This window comes from Branchiostoma floridae, chromosome 16 (assembly GCF_000003815.2).
Source record: "Branchiostoma floridae strain S238N-H82 chromosome 16, Bfl_VNyyK, whole genome shotgun sequence".
NCBI lineage: Eukaryota > Metazoa > Chordata > Leptocardii > Amphioxiformes > Branchiostomatidae > Branchiostoma > Branchiostoma floridae.
Window position 1 is genome coordinate 6,148,537 of NC_049994.1, and position 5,934 is coordinate 6,154,470.

The window sequence follows — 5,934 nt, forward strand, 5'->3', positions numbered from 1 at the left end:
TGTAACTTAGGCTTTAAGTTCCGGTCTGGCAAGCTTGGTATGGTTGGAAAGGTCCCTTAGCAAGGAATGGAAAGGTGAAAACCGCAAAATGTTGGGATAGTTCCTTCTCGAGATATTCTTGAGCATACGGGCTCTGTTTAGGCGCAACCGCTGACACCTTTTTTAAGCACCGCCCGTTACGGCACCGAGTAAGGGGGTGACTTAATAGCGCGTTTGTAGCTTAGGCTTTAAGTTCCGGTCTGGCAATCTTGGCATGGTTGGAAAGGTCCCTTTGCAAGAAATGGAAAGGTGAAAACCGCAAAATGTTGGGATAGTTTCTTCTCGACATATTCATGAGCATACGGGCTCTGTTTAGGCGCAACCGCTAACACTTTTCTTAAGCACCGCTCGTCACGGCACCGAGTAAGGGGGTGACTTAATAGCGCGTTTGTAGCTTAGGCTTTAAGTTCCGGTCTGGCTAGCTTGGTATGGTTGGAAAGGTCCCTTAGCAAGGAATCGAAAGGTGAAAACCGCAAAATGTTGGGATAGTTCCTTCTTGAGATATTCATGAGCATACGGGCTCTGTTTAGGCGCAACCTCTAACACCTATTTTAAGCACCGCCCGTCACGGCATTGAGTAAGGGGGTGACTTCATAGCGCGTTTGTAGCTTAGGCTTTAAGTTACGGTCTGGCAAGCTTGGTATGGTTGGAAATGTCCCTTAGCAAGGAATCGAAAGGTGAAAACCGCAAAATGTTGGGATAGTTCCTTCTCGAGATATTCATGAGCATACGGGCTCTGTTTAGGCGCAACCGCTAACACCTTTCTTAAGCACCGCCCGTCACGGCACCGAGTAAGGGGGTGACTTCATAGCGCGTTTGTAGCTTAGGCTTTAAGTTCCGGTCTGGCAAGCTTGGTTTGGTTGGAAAGGTCCCTTAGCAAGGAATCGAAAGGTGAAAACCGCAAAATGTTGGGATAGTTCCTTCTCGAGATATTCTTGAGCATACGGGCTCTGTTTAGGCGCAACCGCTAACACCTTATTTTAAGCACCGCCCGTCACGGCACCGAGTAAGGGGGTGACTTAATAGCGCGTTTGTAGCTTAGGCGTTAAGTTCCGGTCTGGCAAGCTTGGTTTGGTTGGAAAAGTCCCTTAGCAAGGAACATTTTATTCATAAATCAAAATAAATAAGTTACAAAAACAGTGAACCATCCATCCACAAGTATGAAATAATAAAAATAATACAACCAATAAGTAAGAAATAATATAGTAACTTTAAGAGCATAACGTTCCCCATTTGCCCCGGTGTTTCAGCAGTTTTCCCCTCCTTGTTGCAATAGAATATTCAACTTTGTGGAAGAAATTAATATAATTTAGAAAAGAATGAAAGTTAACATGATTGGCCTTTCTACTTTTATAGATACATATTTTGGCAAGTACAATAACAAGATTGCCTATTTTGGGGGCGTCTGAATGCAAATTACCAAAAATAACATTAAAAGCATTGAGGTGAAGTTTTAACCCTGTCTTCTGTTGAAACCTATTTTGAATGTTTTGCCAAAAGGACACTAAATTAGGACAATCCCAAAAGACATGTTGGTACGTTTCTTCTTCTGCGTGGCAAAAGGAACATAGTGGACTGTCTATACATTTCCAAATGTACAATAACCTATTTGTTGGTAAGAATTTATGTACAATTCTATATTTGAAAAATCTTGTGGTTGGGTCTATTGTGCAGTGGATAATAGAAGTGTAGACTTGTCTCCAGGGGATTGGGGTGTCAAAGAGGTACAGCCATGACAACTGAACATTATGTGACACATCTATCAACTTGTAAGACATTAAAAAGAACTTATACATACTTTTGTTAATCTTAATATTCTTAAGCCATGTACTATCATATTGATCTGGAATACAAGTAAAAAGATGAGGTGACTCAAGCAAACTAGCCTTCCATTTTGAAGGAATTGCAGTGTACAGCTGCAAGTACTGGAGGGGGCTACAAACATTACTATATTTCATACAGAATTGATTATATGACATTAAGGAACAATCTGAATTTAAAATATCATTTATAAACAAAATACCTCTATTCAAAAATGAACTTAAAAAGAAAGGTTTCCCTCCAATAAGAATATTAGAATTCATACACAGTAATTGTTGCCTGACTTCAGCTGGAGTTGTGGGGGTCTTGTGCTGATATTGGTACCATGCATTTGCAATATCAGATAGAAATGGGTTTAGCTTGAAATACTGTAAGCTATCCAACTGCAAGAAAGGTAATAGTTCAAATCCAACAGAAAGATATAAACCTAATGACCAGGAGGTGAACCAATCAGGGTTAAAATATAATTTTGGCATCCATGACGCCTTAATAGTGAGTGCAAAGGCGTATAAATTGATTAAATTCAGACCGCCATTATCAATTGAATTGTAAATAGTTTTCCTGCTTACTCTTTCAGGACCCCCATTCCAAATAAAGTAGAATATTTTCTTCTCATGATGGTCAAAGAAAGACTTACTCGGGTTGGGGAGTACCTGGAAAAGATTAGTGAATTGGGAAACAATCAAAGAATTTATAACTGTGACTTTTCCAAACAATGATAATCTTTTCCCTTTCCAGGGGAACAACAATCTATCCAATTTTGCTAAACGTGGCTCAAAATTACAATTAACAATGGAATCTAGATCCTGAGGTATATATATTCCTAAAAGGTTAACATCACCATCAACACATTGAATGGGTAGATGTGTAGGTAGTTTAAACTTTCTGTTTTTTAAAGAACCAATTTTGAGTATTTTGCACTTATCAAAATTCAAAGACAAACCAGAAAGTAACGAGAAACTGTCTAAATCTTCAATTAGGGCATAAAAGGATGCTAAATTGGGAGCAAAGGGGAAATTGGTATCATCTGCATATTGTGAAATTTTAAAGGGTCTTCCATGAATAGATAAACCAGTCAAGTTTTGATTACTACGAATCTTAATGGCTAACAATTCTACAACAATAATAAATAAATAGGGGCTTAGGGGACAACCTTGTCTCACACCACGGTATAAGGAAAAGGAATTTGACAAATAGCCATTATTTAACACAGAACTTGTAATATTAGAGTACAAGGTTTTCACCCAAGCTATAAACTGCGGGCCGAAGTTAAAAAATTGTAATGCTTTTAACATGAAATCCCATCGTACAGAATCAAAGGCTTTTTGAAAATCAGCAATAAAAACAAGGCCTGGTTTATCCTCGTTTTCATAATAATCAATTAAATCTAATATGCGCCGAATATTATCTCCAATAAATCTTCCTTTAATAAAGCCTGTCTGATCATTATCAATAATATCTGAAATAACTAATTTAACACGTAAAGCTAAACATTTAGAAACAATCCTTGTGTCGCAGCATAATAATGTAAGAGGTCGCCAGTTATTTAAAAGTGTAGGGTCTTTATATTCCCCATTGCTCCCATGTTTTAATAATAAAGAGATTATTCCTTGTCTTTGTGTGTCAGATAAGTGGCCTTGTGACAAGGAGTAATTAAAACAATCCAGCATAGGGGCTTTAAAAATAGCAAAGAAATGTCTGTAAACTTCCACCGGAATTCCATCAATCCCAGGTGTTTTTCCATTAGAAAAAGAATTTATAGCATTAAATAGTTCCTCCTCAGTAATCAGGCCCTCACATGCATCCAGCTGCTCATTAGACAAAATTCTATCATATTCATCAGGGAAAAAATCTTCACAATTCTTAGGGGTCAAGGGAATTGGAGGTTCTTCAAAAGAGTAGAGAGAGGAATAAAAGTCGACTTCTTTTTGTAAAATTTCTTTGGGATCACAGGTAAAGGTTTCATCAGATATCTTTAACTTTTGAATGTTTTTCCGAGTATAGTTTCTGTGGACTAATTTAAAAAAATATTTAGTGCATTTCTCCCCACATTCCATCCATTGAGCTTTTGATCGTACTAAGATTCCTTGTAAACGTATATTGTAAAGTAACTCCAGCTGTTTTTGTGTATCATCCAACTCATCTGGAATAGAATCTGGGGGAGAAGACATGTTATCAATTTGACTTTGTAAATTATTAATGTTGTCAATTAATTCTTTTTCTCTGGCTAAATATTGTTTGTTTTTCCAACTTGAAAACTTTATAGAATGACCACGGAAAAAACCTTTTGCTGCTTCCCATACAGAATGGGGATTTGCTGTTCCACAATTATTTGAAAAAAATTCTTTCATAATTTCCACAGTTTTTTTTATGAAATAGTTTATCCTCTAGCAAAGAAGTATTGAATTTCCAAAATCCTTTCCCCCTTGGGAATTCTGCAGTAATGAAGGATAGTGCAATTAAATTGTGATCAGATCTAAATCTGTCACCAATGATACATTTATTAACTCTATTTATTAAAGAAAAGCTAACAAGAAAATAATCAATTCTGCTTGCTTGTAGCCTTCTTCTCCATGTATACCTGATATCCTTAGGGTTTCTAAACCTCCATATATCATGTAAATCATACTTACATTTTAACTCAGAAATACATTCTAAAGCTTTGGTATGGTAAGAACGGTTTGTAGAATGTCTATCTACTAAAGGATTCTGCACCGTGTTAAAATCACCGGTAATTATCAAGTTTTCATTACAATCTACAAAGTTCTCTAATTCTACAGACAAATTGGTAAAGAATTCAGGCGAATCTTCATTTGGAGCATGCAAATTCACCAAGCAAAATCTGTAACTATCAATAGTTAAATCAATGATCACCCATCTTCCATTGATATCTGTTTTGATTTGATGGATATCAGGGTTGATATTATTCTTAAATAAGATGGCTGTACCTCTTTGACTGGAAGTGCCATGTGAAAAGATAATAGATCCCCCCCATTCATTTTGCCACATAGTCTCAACAGATAAGGTAGAGTGAGTCTCTTGAAGACAAATAATATTATACGGCTTATCATTTAACCAAGTGAAAACCTCCTTACGTTTAATAAAATTACCAAGGCCATTACAGTTGTAACTAGATATCTGAAGCTGTACCTGTGTCATGGCTTCTGGGATGGGTGTTGTATGGAGGGAAAACTGCTGAGGTCATCTGTGTAAGAGAGGTCATCTGGGCAAGAAAATTCATCTGGGCAAGATGGGGATGATGAAATCATAACATCTGTACTAGCAAAAGGGAACAAAACTAAACAAATATCAACATAAATCAAATATAATGCAACTGGATGGTTCACAAAAACATAAATGTACAGGGTCACAATAGCCCTGTGCTTCCTGTCTCCTGGCAGCATCATTCAAATGTAGCACTGTGTGTCTGCCATAAATCTTATCATTAATCGTACTATTCCACAAGAAAACAAAAGATCATACAAACAAAAACAGAACTCATATTTACATAACATAATTACTGTCTTAGTATGATCAAAGAAAGTAAGTATGGGAATTGGTCTGATTCAAGAAATCATAACAACATAATCACCACTTTGGTATAAATCAAACAGAAATGGAAATCAAAAACAACATAACATGATCTCTGCTTTAGTACAAATCAAGCAAATTCAAAAACTCAAAACAACATAACATAAATAAAGGAATCAGTGTGGTTCAAAAAACTCAAAACTTACATAACATAATCAAATTCTTTGCAAGGAAGTCAAATAAATAAACATAGGCAATAACACTGAATTTAAGCAGAGCATAGTTCATGAACCATAACTTGTATCAAGAAAAACTCATGTACAAATCCACACTTGCATTATAGTGATAACTTTAATATGCAAACTGCACTTTTTAAATACACAATGATTGTTCAGGGATAAACAAGATATTCAACTGGTATGGTATCAATACTCAATACTCATAGTTCACGAAAATACAAGGTCTACAGCATCCACTGTTTTCAGAGTTTTACCATCAACAATCAACGTTGCACGAGTGTCTTTTTGTGGGACTCGGATGAAC